Source organism: Callithrix jacchus, chromosome 13 (assembly GCF_049354715.1).
Source record: "Callithrix jacchus isolate 240 chromosome 13, calJac240_pri, whole genome shotgun sequence".
NCBI classification, from domain to species: domain Eukaryota; kingdom Metazoa; phylum Chordata; class Mammalia; order Primates; family Cebidae; genus Callithrix; species Callithrix jacchus.
Genome location: NC_133514.1, coordinates 100,374,299 through 100,392,018, shown reverse-complemented (window position 1 = coordinate 100,392,018; position 17,720 = coordinate 100,374,299). Strand labels below are relative to the sequence as shown.

At 41.3% G+C, this 17,720-nt stretch overlaps 1 long non-coding RNA gene and 1 other non-coding gene across 2 annotated transcripts in view; both read left to right on the top strand.

The window, feature by feature from the left end:
• LOC144579071 (uncharacterized) overlaps positions 1-17,720 on the top strand; it is a 120,396-nt gene that overhangs the window by 86,614 nt on the left and 16,062 nt on the right. The gene's annotated exons all lie outside the window — the stretch shown is intronic.
• LOC118147001 (U6 spliceosomal RNA) lies at positions 6,559-6,665 on the top strand. Its single transcript, XR_004733184.3, has one exon. It is a non-coding gene; the product is annotated as a U6 spliceosomal RNA (small nuclear RNA).

The window sequence follows — 17,720 nt, the reverse complement described above, 5'->3', positions numbered from 1 at the left end:
CACGGCAGGAGGGCAAGAGAAACTGAAAGCTGACTGAAACGTCTTTTATAAAGGTCTTAAGATCATTCATGAGGGTGTCCTCATGACCTAATCATCTTTTATAGGCCCTACTTCTTAATACTATCACATTAGCAATGCCTGAGTTTTGGAGGACACACATTTAAATTACAGCAGAAGGCCAGGCGTAGTGGCTCATGCCTATAATCCCAGCACTTTGGGAGGCCGGGGCAGGTGAATCACATGAGGGCAGGAGTTCAAGACCAGCCTGGCCAATATGGTGAAACCCTGTCTCTACTAAAAATACAAAAATCAGCTGTGCGTGGTGGTGCACACCTATAATCTCAGCTACTTGGGAGGCTGAGGGGAGAATCGCTTGAATCTGAGACTGCCATTGCACTCCAGCCTGGGTACCTTAGTGAGACTCCCTCTCAAAACTGAAATGAAATGAAAATTATAGAAAAAGTATGAAATAGTCAATTAAGAGTGATGAGAGACTTCTGAGAGATCCCTAAAAGCAAAAAATATGTGTTATTTTTGCTGTTAGAAGTTGTGTGACAATTAATTTTAATAAGATTGCAAATACTCTTGAAGACCTCTAAGCATGGTGTATTAATTGCTAAATGTGCTAGAACCTCCCCATATCATGCCCTTCCATGGTATCCTGATCGCATGCTCCATCCAATCACACAGATAACTGTGATTTTTTTTTAAGGAAACAATAATTTTGGAACAGGGAAACACGAAAGGTAAGAGAGCAATTAGTAGCATGTATGTCATGAAGCACCCTGTAGATCACTTATATTAAATTCCAAGTCCTTTTATTAAAAAACACAAATCTTTTCATTTTTTTGAAGAGCTTCCTAAACACTAGGATGGTTAAATAAAAGGTAATCTGGAGTAGAAGGGAAGTATGAAAGAATTTCCAGAGCATGTTGCTCACTCCTCACTGTTGGCACAATCTACCCCAGGCGTGAGCATTGGACTGACACTGGTCGGCTTCTGTAGCAGATGCGCAAATCCCCTTGGGTCTCCTAAATGCCAATGGCTTCCTCCTGCAAGCAAACATGATACTGCTTGAGGGCTTTCTCGGCCACTGGAGTCAATTGCTCAAGAGCCCCCTTCAACCCAGGCCAAATAAAAGTTAATAGTTAAGCTTTCTCACTCATTGAGTAGGACAATTCTGAGGTATGTTCCACCTACTGTCCAAGTGGCCCTCAAAGGCCTTGAGCCTCAATTTTCCACAGTGGCAACTTGGGCATTCATGAGCTTTGTTGGCCTCCTTTGCTTACTTTGCTCAATTTCCCAGTAGCCTAGTATGCTTTCTGAGAACACATTCCAGATAAACTACATGTCCAAAAATGCTTGACTCGGGGATTGCTTCCAAAGAAACCCAAACGAAAACACCTTTTTTGAGTGACGTATTTTGTTGTCCAATCTAATCACTGAATATGGACTCTTGTTCATAAGGAATAAGAAATGAAAAAGAAAAAGTTGGAAAATTTTTCGGTGTCAGACTTTCTCATCCTTGAAGCTTGCATGGGAAAAAATCAGAAAGAAAAAAAAAAACCTGGGAAAAAAGATTACCAAATGAGAAAGCTCCAAGTTTGGGTGTATCTATGGAACATAGTTGTGTTGACAATAGAGTTTGGTGAATTAAAAAATGATTCCTGTGGTGAGAAAATTAGACTTTCCCAATAATAAAAATAATCATTCAACATGAATTTAAAAAATCATCATAGGTAATCCTGATACAAACCCAGGACTAAGACCTACTACTCTATTCTTTTAGGTTTATGACACTAAAATACATTATGGGTGCTGAACAATGAGAACACATGGACACAGGGAGGGGAACATCACACACCAGGGCTTGTTGGGGGAGGGGGGCCTAGGGGAGAGATAGCAGGGGGTGGGGGTGGGGATTGGGGTTGGGGAGGGATAACATTAGAAGAAATATATAATGTAGATGATGGGGAGATGGATGCAGCAAACCACCCTGGCATGTGTTAACCTATGTAACAAACATGCATGTTCTGTACATGTTCCCCAGAACTTAAAGTATAATAAAAAAGAAAGAAAAAATGCCATTATGATAGCACTGCTTGTTGTCTGTTTCTGTGAGCCAGACATTGTGCTATGTCCTTTGCATATGCTTTCTCATCTGACAACAACTTTTGAGATAGGATTTTTTTGTTTGTTTCCTGCATTTTGCAGATGGTGGGTCTGTGTTGAGAAGTTAAGAAACTTGCCTCAGACTGCACAGTTTCCTGCTTTGTAACGGAAATTCAGGCTGAAATTTAACTTCTTGCTTTTCTCAGGTCTGATGTGTTTGTACACTTTCTCTCTTTCTTAGTGAAATTTGTAAAAGGTTGGTCTTGTCAAAGGACCAGCTTTGTTTTTGTTGATTAATTTATACTTTCTTTTAAAATTGTTTTTACTTCCTTTCTTCTACTTTCCTTTGATCATTTTGTTGTCGTTCTCATTTTTGTACTTCCTGATTTGAAAGTTGAGTTCATTTAACGTCAATATTTTATGCTAATAAACTTCTTTATTGCTATTCATTGGCTTCGAAGTACCACTTTGGCTGCATCCTGTAAGTTATGTCATATAGTGTTCTTGAGTTGTAAACAGTTTGTGATTTTCCTGTATTTCTTCTCAAGCTTGGGGGTTATTTGAAAATCTGTTTTCAGATTTTTTTGTGGTTATCTATTTGTTTTGGATTTCTAACTGTATTACATAGTGGTCAGTAAATACTCAACATAATAACAGCTTTTTCTTTTTGGTCTATTAACAGAACAAGGGAGGTTCCAGAATTGCCACTGGGTGGAAGGGAATGCTGCACCTGTATTGGCTCCATAGCTTTTACCTAAAATTGAAGAAACATAAATTATTTATCTTAAAGAATGGGAGGGTGGCTGAGAGGGATTATAACAAAACCAGAATCCTTCCTACCTGCAAGCCTGTCACTGGTACAGACTATTAAAAATAATTTTTGTATCCCCTCCCCACCTTTGTATTTCTTAGCTTGGTGACTTGGTCAAAATAAATCTTCAATGTATGCTGAATTGAATACTTACACCCATCATAAAACAACTAGCACTATGTACTAATATAAGAAGCATCAGCAGAGAGAGCAAGAAGAATTAAAGATAAGATTGGGATGTCCAGGTGTCACCAACTGCCCTGAGGGAGGAAGTGAGGCTTGAACAGGGCCCTGCAGGAATAAGATGAGGCAAAATGGAGAGGGGCAGGGTGCTTTCCGTGCAAAGCAAAGGACCACCAACCAGGTGGTGGTGGTGGCAGTGCAAATCATGTTCATCTGCATGACGGGAGAAATGTAACAAGTAGAGTTTGACTGCAGCAAAGAATTTATGAGTTAGAGTAATGAGAAATCAGGGTGATTGAGCAGAATAAAGCCAGCATGTTCGGGCATTTTAAGTTTAGAGCAAGAACTTTAGTTTCATGTGGGAAATAGGAGTCACCATTGATGAGGCACGAGGAGTATGTTAAAGGGGTTAATCTATCAGAGATGGGCTACATGGATTAGAAAGGGAGAACAGAGTAATAATGAAGATGATGGCCTAAGTTTAGGGTACATTTTGAAGGAAGAATTGGCAGGACTCGGGGACTAATTAAATATGGGGGTTGAAAATAGGAAGGAGACAAAGATGGCTCCTTGTATCCAGTCTGGTAGGCTGGAAGATGGTAATGACACTCAAGACACAGGAAAGTAGGTTTCAAAAAAAGACCATGGGTTTGGTTTTAGATATGTTAAGATTGAGAGCCTCTGAGGGTACAGGTTTGAAAATCATCAGACTGGAGCAAGAGAGGTGGCAGAAAGTTTGCAGAGAAAGCTACAAAACCAGGTAGAGAATTTTAAGGGAGAATGTGCGCCTGTGTGTGCACCTGTGTGTATGCATGGGAGGGCAAGGGTTGGTGGGGGAGTTGTCAACTGTGTCAAATGCTGTTCAGAAATGAGAACAGGGTGGTTAGACAAAGTACTTGAGATTTAACCTTAAAGAATACAGTTTCAGTTAATGTAATGGTGACAGGCAATCAGGTTGATCAGGTTGCAAAGATTTAGGGAGAATGGGCAGCAAAGAAGGGGAGGCGATGGGCCTAAAGGGCATAAGTCACATTACTTTGTGTAACTACCTTGCCCTTTAATTTCCCTGAAAGCTTTAAACAAACATCTTAGAAATGAAAGTGGCCTTGGAGAGTGAGGTGATGGGAGAAGCCCGCAGAGCACCTGCTACAGAAACTGAGGAGGAGTTTCAAGATGTTCAGATGGAACTTCCTGGGATCATGGTAGGGAACAGAGGGCTATAGGCCATGAGAAGTTGGGATAAGAGAAAAAAATGTAAGCCACTGAAATCTTCTAGACTGGCAAAAATTGGGTCTTGGCAGTAGCAAAGCCCACGAAGGAACCAAGTTGGGTTGAATGTGAGGGGAGTAGACTTTGAGTGCTGAGTGGTCACTAAAGCTGGTGGACTCAGAGGCATCTCATCTTTGGAGAAGATGGAGCAGGAGGGCGAGGCAGTCCTGCCCCTGTGGAAGCTAGGGATGTACTGGTTTGGGGGTCTCCGTGGTGATCAGAAGTGACCACTGATGCCTCAACAGTCTCCATTTGTGGGAACTTTTTTCTTGAAAGGCCTTGTTGGCTCATTAAGATTGAAGCAAGAAAAAGCTTCTCATTTTGATGAGCCTAAAAGTTCAAACTTTTTTTTTAGGTCAAACTCAGCATGGATGTGAAACTTCATTAGCTGCTCTTCAGCTCTGAGAGGAAGCCTCACAGGACTCAATATTTCTAGCTCAGGAAACTCAGGGCTCTTCCAGAGGGAGTACGTTGGATAATGTCATGTCTCTGGAGGGCTGTAAGGTTTTTAAGAAAAGTGGGTCTTAACTCCTTTCTGCTGAGCCACTGGGATACACCAGGCCTGTCTGCTATGCATGCATGCTGGTGCTTGTTGCAGACAAAAATACGCTGGTCTGAGGGTGAGAGGTTTTGGTTTTAGATCTAGCCTGGTGCACTTAAGTCATTGATCCTCTCTGCACCTCAGTTTTCCTCATTTGTAATATAATGGATGTGGCTGTGGTATGGACAAGTAACCTATCAGAGCTTTTTGTGTTAATGTTTGCTTCGAGTCAAGAATGAAGCCATTGTCACCAAGAGAGGGAATGAAGCAGCCCATCTATTTTGCAGGAGGACCCCTGGTGCTGCCTTGGGGTATGTGGGGTCCAGGTCCAACTCTGCCATTGTTAGTGGCAAATTACAATTCCCTGGACCTGTTCGTCCGACTTAAAAACAGATGGTGCAAACTACTGCTTAGAAATACACAGGAAGTACTATGGGGTCTTTTGATATAAGATGAAAAGCACAGGGCTTTGGAGTCTGATGGAATTAGCCCTCTGAGATATCATGGGAAAAGGGCTATATGAGTCCTAGGACTACTTGCATCAGGGGGTTGGGTCCACCATTCCCTGTGGAAGGAGGCCCTTCTCAGGAGAGGCATTTCAAGTGTCATTGTGTGACTGGCCCATCAACCACAGTAGCTGGCCTAAATGGTGATGGTAACGCATTATCTTTGGATTTTACCTTTTCATCCAGAGAATTTTTCTGCAAGAAAGACCAAGTACTGAAGTGCTTCATAGATTCCAGTGAACACTTTGCAAAATAGGTAGATGCAGCCTTCAGCAAAAAATGAAAGTGCAGTCCAGAAAACAAAGGGAGAGATTGTCTTTTATAGAGAAAGTTTCTGCTTGGTTCCCACTCTGATTTACTTACGCAAATGAAGGATATAGACTTGCTTAGTTCTGACTGGTTAATGCTGAGTTATGATTGGTTGTTGCAGGTCACTGAACTACAGCCTATTGGTTAGTTCAGGTGGTGTAAGCAGGAACAGACAGCTATAAAAGTGCCAAAGTTACACAAATGTGGGTTTTCTGGGAATTCAGAGTACAGAATAGATCTTCCTCTATTCTGAATTTAGGTGTAGTTAACCACTCAGAATCCATCCTGAAGGATTGGATCTTTCAGGGTTCACATGTGTATATGTGGGAGTGGGGTAGGGTGGGGGAGTGTACATATTTAAAGAAGATGTTCTTTAGAATATCTACAGAATTTTCCATTTGTATGATGGGATCATTCTAAACTTGGGAGAGAAAACTTCCTTGATCCTGGTCCTGTTCATTTACCACTCTTGTTCTTTCCTCCCTTTTGTAGACAAACTCCTTTTTTTTTTTTTTTTGAGACAGGAACTGGCTCTGTCACTCAGGCTGGAGTGCAGCGATGTGATCATGGCCCACTGCAACCTCTATCTGTCAGGTTAAAGCCATCCTCCCACCTCAGCCTCCTGAGTAGCTGGGACTATAAGCATGTGCCACCACACCTGACTAATTTTTTCACTTTTTGTAGAGGTAAGATTTTGCCATGTTGCCCAGGTTGGTCTTGAACTCCTGAACTCAAGCAATCCTTTCACCTCAGCCCCACAAATTGCTGGGATTACAGGCATGAACCGCCATGCCCAGCCTGTAGACATACCTCTTAAAAGCCTTGCTGTGCTTGCTCCGGCAACATAGATACTAAATTTAAAACAATACAGAGAAGATTAGCATGGCCCCTGTGCAAGGATGACATGCAAATTCGTGACACGTTCCATAATTTTCCCTAGAAGAAAACCTAGGCAATACCATTCAGGACATAGGCATTGGCAAAGACTTCGTGACGAAAAAACCAAAAGCAATGGCAACAAGTTAAGCCAAAATTGACAAATGGAATCTCATTAAACTAAAGAGCTTCTGCAAAGCAAAATAAACTATCATCAGAGTGAACAGGCAACCTACAGAATGGGAGAAATTTTTTTGGAATTTATCCATCTGACAAATGTCTAATATCCACAATTTACAAGAAACTTAAACAAATTTATAAGAAAAAAAATCCCATCAAAGAGTGGGCAAAGGATATGAACAGACGCTTCTCAAAGACATTTACATAGCCAACAAACATATGAAAAAAAGCTCAACATCACTGATCATTAGAGAAATGAAAATCAAAACCACAATAAGATACCATCTCAAGCTACTCAGAATGGTGATTGCTAAAACATTAAGAAACAGTAAATGCTGGTGAGGCTGTGGAGAAATAGGAATGCTTTTACACTGCTGATGGGAGTGTAAATTAATTCAACCATTGTGGAAGACAGTATGGTGAGTCCTCAAGGATCTAGAACCAGAAATAACATTTGACCCAGCAATTCCATTACTGGGTATATACCTGAAAGAATATAAATCATTGCACTATAAAGACACATGCACACATATGTTTATCACAGCACTATTTATAATTGCAAAGTCATGGAACCAACCCAAATACCCATCAATGATATACTGGATAAAGAAAATGTGGTACATGTACCCCATGGAATACTATGCAGCCATAAAAAGGAATGAGATCATGCCATTTGCAGGGACATGGATGAAGCTGGAAGCTGTCATCCTCAGCAAACTAACATAAGAACAGAAAACCAAATACCACATGTTCTCACTCATGAGCAGGAGTTGACAATGATAATACATGGACACAGAGAGGGGAACAACACATACCAGGGCCTGTTTAGGGACAAGGAGAGGGAACTTAGAGGACGGGTCAATAGGTGCAGCAAACCACCATGGCACGCATGTAGCTATGTAACAAACCTGCCTGTTCTGCACATGTATCCTGGAAATTGAAGTTAAAAAAAAAAGTCTTGCCCATATTTACTATTTCTAGTTCTTCACCCTGGTTTCATATCTCACCTCTCCTAGCTTCTATCTCCGTCACTCCACAGAAACACTTCTTGCTGAAGTCTCCATGTAAACACTGAATAGTATTGCTCAAAAATCAGGTTCTCATTCCTGTTTCACCTTATGCTCTCTCCCTGGGTAACTTCACTTATACCCTGGCTTTGCTAACCCTCTAATGGCAGATGACACCCACTCATAGTCTATTTCTGAGTGAGGCCAAGCTTTTTCCTAACATAATAGATTGGGTCATCTAGATTAAAAGTACCATCTCAATTTTGCTAGCTTGACTAGAAAAGAGAGATCATTTAATTTCTTGAACCCCAGCATGCTCACCTCTTGGGGTCAGAATGAGTTTCCATTTCTAGTTACAGTCTCCATAGAAGCCATGAAACATATATGATTCTCTCTCCCTCTCTCTCTCTCTCTTTCTCTGTGTGTGTGTGCGTGTGTGTGTGTGTGTGCATGAGAGAGAGAGAAAGAGTAAGAGAGAGACAGGACCTCATAGCTCACTCTGGGGCCCAGACTGGAGTGCAATGGTGCCATAGCGGCTCAGAGCAGCCTCAACCTTCTGAGCTCAAGTGGTCCTCCTGCCTCAGCTTCCTGAGTAGCTGGGACTACACCTGGCTAATTAAAAAAAAAAATATATATATATATATATATTTTGGTAGAGACTGGGTTCCGTTACGTTGCCCAGGCTGGTCTTGATCTCCTGCCTCACCCTTTCAAAGATCTGGGATTACAGGTGTGAGCCATTGCACCTGACCCACATACATGATTCTTTAGAGAAAATTAAATGATCTCTCTTTTCTAGTCAAGCTAGCAAAATTGAGATGGTACTTTTAATCAAGATAATTCAATCTATTATGTTCAGAAAAAGCTTGGCCCTATTCTGTAATAGACTATGATCTAGTTGGAAAGGCAAAATATATGGTATGTGAAAGAAATACAGCCCATACAACCTGTGTGTGAATATACCGAAGAGGAGAGGGCATAAGCAATATATGACATTCAGTTACTAAATTGAATCTGACAAAATGAGGAGTTCTTCCCATTGCACAAAGATATCTCTTAGTCAGAAAGAGAACCCAGCATTCTGTAATATTCTTTTAGAAATTAACACCATCACCAGCTCTCATCAAAATAACACATGAACAGCACATCTAAAAGCTATTTAGCAGAACCACTCAATATTGTATGTGAGATTTGAAGATGGCCACTTTGAAATTGCCCCTTTTAATCACAGACTGGAAGCAGCAAGATGCAGGAAAAATTATTCTTTCCTCAAATTAATTAAGATTCTCTCTGGTTGAAAGCTTTTTCAATGAAAGAAAAGGAAAAATAATTAATGCTGCATAAAAGATGGTGATGAAAGAGGGCAGTATGTGAATGCAATGACTATTTAAACCACCTGAAGCCTGTGAAGGCTTGGAGGATTTCTTCGGGGGTACTGGTCATGGTGACCCACTCAGAAAGAGAATTCCTTTAACTCCTAGGCTAGTGGCTGTGAGGACTTGATAGAAGGAGAAGAAGCACCATGGTAGTCACAGATTTGAATCTGTCCAATGATTGATTCTGTAAAAAAGCACTGGCCCAGGGCAAACCTGAACCCATGGAAACTTTCTTTCCGGGCTACTATCTACTGTTTTCAAATACCTTTCTGTTAACCCTGGGGTCCTGGTCTCACTGTGGAATCTTATTTAGACCTAGCTGAGCCCCTAAACCTTCCTGCCAACCTTCCCTGGCAAAAGGGGGACCAGTCTGCTTGCCAGTGCCTACAGTGTTAGTTCTAAGAGTCAGTCACTTCTGAGGGACCCTGAGCCTTTGCCAGAAGAGAGACACCCCCCATCTCTGATTTTAAAATACAGGTTTGCCAGGATTGATTAACTCGTGCAAATAAAACCATTTAGGTTCTTTAAGGCAGAAATGCTCAAATTTAGGCATGCATCAAAATCACCTGGTGAGAAGAAGAGCATGATGGGTGATGATTGGGAAAATCAGATTCCCAGGCCTGATTCCTGAATATTGATTTTGATATAAATGATCTTTGGCACACACTTTGAGAAACAGTGCTGAGAGTATTGTATGCCATTCAGGTTTCCTTAAAAGGCTCCCATAGTGGACAAGTAATTCATTCAAATTCTCCTTTGCAGATTAGTCCTAGAGGCAAACCAAAGTTTTTAAAGGGGAAAAATCATGTAAAAGGTAGTTTCTCTAGAAAGTTGACAGCCGCTAGAAGAATGAATGTGCCTGGAATAGAGATGACATCTTAATCATTGGTACTGAGGAGCTGTAATGCCAGACTATAGAAAGCTTAAATAAAACTGCAGCTCTTTTTCTTTTATTAAAGAAAGAAAGCCCAGGAGTACAATGCCAGAACAAGAACTAATTCTGGAAGCTTGCTGGTATGATATTGTCAGTCACACCAGTGATGTGGATAAAAGCTTTTAGCACATGAATAATTTCAGTGAAAGGGCTTTATCACTTTTTATTTGCTGGGCATTTACAGGAGAATAAACATGCTGGTATATATTATATATGGAGTGAAAGTCAGCCGCAAATGAAAGCAAAGACCCCCAGACCCAGTTACCAGAACAGACTAGGGTTGCTTAGCAACCAGGCAACTGGAGAATTCTCTCTCCCTTTCTTTCCTTTGTTTTTAGATTGCAGTAACCTTTGATCAATTTTGGCTCTACAACAAAAGCCTTGGATATTTTGAGAGAAGTGTATCTGCTTATTTGTAGTAACAAGGACACAGACCGTGACACCTATTTCTGCCTCAGATTTCATGTTAAACAGCAGAACAGCTTCAAATTCCTTTTAAAAATCTTACTGCTGGTGGGCTGGGTTTCCGATGAATCAGAAGTTACATAATAATTGCTTCAAATTGCGCTAAAAGATGTTTGCTGTCCGTCAGTCACCCTTGGTTCTTCTGCTCATTGACCAGCTTTGGAAGCCTAGGTCTTGGTTCCAAATCTACTTCCTGAGAAGCAGCATCTGAATCCCAAGTCCTAAATCCTCCAGTTAGAGGAGACTTTAAATGGTCATTTCTTTCAAAGACATCATGGACTTAGGGAATACTACACTGGAAGGGTTGTTCAAATCATCTTTTCTGGTTCCTTCTCTCTTTACAGAGTCTTTCAATTCACTTCTTACAAGGCAACTTGCCAATGTCCACATGCTCTGCTACCAACCAAGAAAACTCACAGATCCTTCTCCTCAGGGAGCTTTAAAGGTATGAAGAGCAAAGAAGGGTAGAGATAATGACCCAATTCGATTTCTATGCCCAGCATAGAAAGAAAATATCTGACGGTTTGCATGTGGTATGCCACTGGAGATTCCATGGGATAGAGCAGTTACTGGCTTCCAAGGATTGAGTTACTAACAGTTTGGGTTCTAGAGGTCGAGTTTATTTCAATAAAATTAACTTTCCTCAATCAATCAGTCAAGGACGCCTGATAGGTTAATAGCGCTATTTCCTTAGTTTGAAAGAGATAAATGCATGAGATCGTGATGTGAAGGAGGTAGAAGGGGAGAAGTTAGGAAAGGTGGGGAGTGTGCCTTTCTGAACTCTGTGATTCTTCCTCTGCAGGGTCTTCTCTCAGCCCGAGACAAGTGGGGTTAATGTGAACAGTTCAATTCCTTTCCTCTTTAAAAACAAAGGTGAAGAGGAATCTCTGGCCCCAGATGCCTCTTCGTCTTGGATCAGCTTTGGAGTACACATTGCCTGGATGAGCAACGCTGGTTTCATGACCTCTCCATGGCTCAGTTTAAATGAGTGTAATTCCCACAAGAATTTTGGAATATAGCTGCAAAAAGAATAGATTCTAGGTGTAAAAAGAATGGCCTTGGTGTTACTCTCCCAACATTGTCTAAAACACCCAGTTATGGCAACATCCTTTGACGTCTAAGGACCTTAGGCACAGGATAAAGAAAATCATTTTTCCAAATCAGCTTGCTGAGTACTGCTGGGATCTGGAAGGGTTGGAGGTCTGTCTGGTTCACACCCCAGTCTGCTTCTCTGAAGTCCCACATCTAGGTGCGTCTTCAGTGTGCTTTACGTTGCAGGCACATCGCAGCTCTTTGCACTTCGCTGAAAAGAGGATGAGCAATGCTCTCCCGCCCTACAGATCCTCAAAGTTCGAGCCTATTCTTGTTAGGCTGGCGTCTAGCACCTGTCACTTGCCTCCCTGTCCTCAGTTACTCCCACCCGAGCAACTGCCTGGGCGGGGAAGCACTTTGAACTTAAACTGTCTTTCTGTTTGCACCTTCAGTTGAGCTTTAATTGCAGTTCTCCACCTGCTTCTGCACTCCAGGAAACCCCTGGGAACCCTCTCACGGCTCATTTAGAACCTGAAGAATCTTAGGGAGGCTGGTCAAAAACTCAGGGGCCTGAGAAAGAAGAATCCGCCATGTATTTCTTTGCAGCTTGCCACCAACTCCCTAGCGAGCTGATTCCTGCTTCTGTGAATAGGTTAACACCAGTGAAATTGCATTTTAATTATTATCACTTTCCTTTTCAGGAGGATTTAGGATTATGAGGCTACTGTTGCTAAAACACTTTCTCTCTTCCCTTGCTGCAAAAGGAGTTGAAAGTCAGAAACAAATAGGTCAGTGGAACAGTGGAGCTGTTGAAAAGCTCACAGTCACACAGGGTAGTCACACAGGGCCACGGTTATGAGTAGTTGGGGTAAATATTTTACAGCTGGGACTGTTCCATTCTAAGGCCTCAAAATTTATAGTAAACCTAACCTAGTTACTGACAAGAACTACTCCTAATACACTCTTCATGCCCTGGTTGATGCCGGAGTTGTTCAATTCAGTGTGAAAACAATTTAATTTAGAAAATAGTACCAACCAAATTGGTAATTCTGTGGTGTAGGAAATCAGAGGCCTGGCTGACTCAATTCTTTGCTGTTCCCCAAGTTGAGTTAGAGTCATGTAGAGGTCACTTGTAAGCCTTTGTATCTTTATCCTCAGTTATTAAGTGCATACTTAGGAAGAGGCATAATGAGGAGAATGGACTACAGAGAGATGATTACAGAGATGTACATTGTCTGGGTTTCAGAGACCCTAGGAATCTCTATTGAAAAGGCTTTGAATGAAATGTGCCACTCAAGATAAACATTTTCTATAATTTTAGCTCCATCAGATGTTGGAAATAACGTTTTCTTAAGGGCTCCCCATGGAATTAACCATTTGAATAGAGTGTGCTCATCTTTAATATATTTTTATCTTTTGGTTTTAACCAAAAGACATTTGTGTGGACTTACAATTTGGGAAATTGACATTTAACTTAAAATGTCAACTCCAAAAGCTTAGGTTGGTCATTACAATTCAAGTAGAGGAAAGTAATAGGGGATGGGAACACAAGCAAGTTGCCGTCTGAGTTTTCCTGCAAAGTCTTCCACATAGTACCTGAATTGGTAGGTAGCATGTGGAGACCCAACAAAAGGAGCCCAAGTCTGGGCAGTCCTTCTGGGCAGCACTCCCCTCCGATTTCAGATCCGTAGGCAACAAGGATGTGGTGAGCACTGAGCATCACCAAGGCAACCTTGGTGGATTCCACAGAGCCTGAAACATTGGGAGTTGGTACGTAACACATGGTAGGAGGAAGAGACAGTTCAGGAGGATGCCAGGCAGCCTGGGAACATTTCAAGGTGGATTTGTAAAAAGACTTCCAGTCCCTAGTGAATATGAGCCAGAACATTGCTGTTGTTTAATTTCCCTAGCAAGTCTTAAGAACTTTAGGAAAGCAAGATTGTTTCTGAGATGTGTTTTCCACATTTGTACTTTTCGACCTCAAGTGAAAATCATGAGAAGGAATTAAGGCTTTTTCCAGTCCCCAAAATTTCCGGCTTCAGATACAACCAGTAGAGTGAGAGGACAACTTTTATCAGCCTTCAGAGAACATGTACAGAGAATGTATGGACTCTCCCGAGGCCAGGGGTAGTCCAGGAACCTGTGTCTGCAATGAAATGTTATACCATCTGGCCCCCTGGGACTCTGTGAAGACTTGGAGCAGGCATCATCACGGAGCTGGACTTTGCCCTCCAGCTTCCAGCAGCTCCATCTTCTCATCTTCCTTCATTTCTCCCAGAAGGGGTGGGCCTCATGTTTGTGTCACTGAACATTCCAGCCTTATCAGAGAACTAGACAAACGTTTGTCCTTTAGGGACTTAATATGTACCGTGTACTTAATTGTCTTAGTCTGGGCTTCTATAACAAAGTACCATAGCCTGAGTGGTTTATAAATAACAGACATTTATTTCTCACAGTTCTGGAGGATGAAAGTTGGAGCTCAGGGTGCAAGTATGGCCGGGTTCTGGTGAGGGTCCTCTTCCAGCTTGAAGATTGCCATCTTCTTTTTGGGTCTTCGCATGGTGGAAAAGAGGGTGAGAGCTCTCTGGGATCACTTTCATAAGGGCACAGATCCGTTCATGAGGGATCCACCCTTGTGACCTATTATCACCCTAAAGTCTTTCCTTCTAATACCATCATATGGGGAGTTAGGATTTCAACATATGAATTTAGGGAGGACACAAACATTCCATGCATTGCACTTATGGTATAAGAGTGACCAACCAAAACACAGTAGTCTCTCAATTAATCAATCTATATTCATTCATTAAGAATCTAATTTTATCCTAGGCTCTGGTATCAGCCTGCCCAGACTGAATCCTGCATCAGCTACTATCTATAGATGAGTTACTTAATATTTCTGTGCCTCAGTTTCTCTGTCTTTAAAGTAGAGTAATAATATAATCTACATCACAGAGTTTTCATAAGAATCAAATGATATAATGTACATATAGGGCTTAGAATAGATCCTGGAACATAAATGTGTTCAGTTAATGTGTTAATGTTATATATTGTTACTACATATTATTGATGGACATGCTTAGTGTGTTTCAGTATTCATTGGGGAGGGATAATGACTTTATTTCCTTTAACATGGTAATTCTCCCAGTCTTTTTCACAGCTCTGGTTATTCTCCTTGGTGATAAAGTAGTTACATTGTCTCTTTCAGGGCTTGGTGATATAGTAAAAGGCCCATGGTGGTCAGGCCTCTTCTTTTAAGACTAGAAGTGAAGAAAACAGAACCCAATCTTAATCATTTGAGAGTCTATTAAAGAAATCTTTGAGACTTCCTTTCAGGCCAGCTTGGTATTAGTGATAGTCAAATAATTCTGGGGACTGGAGTGGGAGTCCGGTCATTCTATGTTAACACATAGCTATATCCCAAATCTTCTAGTGCCTGACTAGGAGTGTTTCTGCTGGAAGTCACTTTAGATGTTGGGGGGGCATTCTGTCCTCAGACGGATTACTCAAGGGCTGGGGGGTGCATGTAGTGGGACCATAAAGAACCAGTAATTAATGGGGTAGACACATTAATTGAATTTCTGGGGCAACTGAAGTTTCACCAAGCCTCTAGTTTTTCTTTGGGCTTTGAAAATTTCAGCCTTGAAGCCAGAATTACGTCTTTTTTGATGGAGGATGTGTTGAACTTAAGAAGCTCTGTTCTGAGGTCAGGGATCACTCTTTATTCCTTTGGGCAAAGATGCAGCACCCAGGGTTGTCATCTGCCAGATTGGGGTAATCGTAGCACCTATCTCATATTTGCAGGTAATCATGGAAGCTTAGAGGTAAAGCCCTTAGTGGAATGCCTGGAGTATGGTCGGCACCATGCAAATGTTTGCTGTTTGAATTACTAAACATTTTTATTCAAGAGGAAACTATCTGGTTCCACAAAAATTCTAATTAGGTGGGTTCTGGTTAATTGAGAGTCCTCAGTAAATAGGCAAGTCTTATAAAAAGTGCATTCGTTTCTAACCCTCAGAGAAAGAGAAGGCATGACACAGTCAGGTTTAGAAGTATCGGGCATTTAAAAGATTTCTTCTAGGGGATATTCTTCTACCCGGAAGAGGGTTGTACCTATACAGACACTTCCGAAGTACCAATTGATCATGAAGATGAGGGCTTATCTTGTCTGTAGCTGTTATTTGATGCTTCCAGGTTTGGGGGCTGGGCAACTCGCATTATGACTTGAGAATTTTCTCTTTCCATTTGCTGGGTTCTGTAAAGAACAACTCTTTTGCCCTAAGAGCAGGTCCCCACAAATGGTTTAATTTGTAGCTCCTCCCAAATTGGACGGCCAAGTGGTTTATCCCAGCAGGAGACAATTGTAACCCCAAGTACTTGAGTTAAAGTTAGTCACTAGGGGCTAGTCCATAGCAGCTCAGGGAGCATGAATTCCTGGGGCCTCTATTCTATACAGTGCCCAGAGTCAATATGGCTGCCTTCCAGGTTCATTAACTGCTATTAGGGGGACACAGAGAGGAGAGCAATCAATGCCTGCTTATTTATGATGCCCTTGTTCTTGTCATTCTTATTACTATTTCGATGTGTAATGCATTCTGGTCTGTCACAATTATACAGAATGTCATTCTTCATATATTTAATAGTTAAGAAATAAAATTTTAATTAAAATTGGAAGTTTTTAAAAGGGCAGTAACATAGAGCAAATTCTCAAGGGTAATAAGGTTGATCAAGACATTCATGGATTTTCAACTCTAGGGTGGATCACAGTGAATTGAGTAGTGGGAGGATTTAGAGAGTATCGTTCTTCCTGTCAGTGTCTTCAGCTTTATGGCAAAGAAGGTCAAAGTATATTGGTGTCCTGATGGGAACCACAGTTTGGTGATTGAATAGGCCGCTGAATCCTGCATCTTCTGGCATTGTGAAGCCAGGGCGTTTTGAAACATGTGATGTAGCATGTGAACAACTGCCTATTCTTTGATGAACACACATGTTATTTATTGGATGGTACTATATGGTATTTTCATTGTTCCATCGCTTCGTTTCTTGTCAAAAGGGTAAAGAAGTCTATGTAGGAAACAGAATCTTGACTAATTAGCCAGGCATGGATTTCCGCCCCCATAAACTCATTTATCAGATATGCTCCTATTTTAGTCAGTTACCTTAAAAAGCAAATACTCTTTATCAGACATGTCTCTATTTTAACCAATTACTTTACTGCATTTTTATTACAAGTGCAAAGGTTAAGCAAAGTCAATGCCTGCCGTCTACAGGGCCCTTAGTCACAGCAAACAGTGCTGATCAAGGAAGTTTGGAACCAAGGCTTCTTATTGTCCAAACTGCCATTAGTGCCTAAGTGATTATTATAAATAGCTTTTATATGTCAACCATTATGTTGAAAGTCTTCTCAAGTTCAAGCACATGAGGAGGAAATCACCTCCTCTTGGATTTCTCTGATAATCTTGTAAAAGATTACTTTCTCAACCCTATATGAATGTGCTTAAAATGGTCTTTTGTGAGCTAAAGCTTATGGTACTACTTTGTCATAAAAAAAGAAGTTGTTAGAAGCAAAGGTATTAATTGCGCACGTGGTAATTTGGGCTGAAATCCCAGTTTTTGTTTGAATTTAATTCTTTAAATTTATGTGGCTATTTGACTGTTTGTCTCAGACCAGCCTTTTGCTCATTCCAGCAATCACACATACCACATAGTTCGCTGTTGTAAAGCCCCTGCAATAGATAGGAGACGGAAAGGGGTGGGAATAGAAAAAATAAACGGAGATATTTTATGGGTTTAGAGGGCTCCTAATGTTCATGTAGAGAATGCTTGCCCCAAATTCTAATCTCCCTCTGCTTTTGTTCCATTTTGTAATGAAGACTTTGGGAAGTGGTGAGAGTTCCTGGGCAGTGGGAAAACAGGCAGAGGTCTTGAGTTGATAGCATTACTTTTGCTCAGCATGGCAGAGTTCTGATGGATTTTACCACCAGCAGCTCTGTGATCTTGGGTAAGTCACCACACCTTTTGCAGCCTTAATTTGCTCATCTGTATTTCAAAGGGTCCTGCTAGATGAGTATTTTACCAATCACTGTCACCTAGTGCTTGTTAAGAAATGTGGCCTCTGG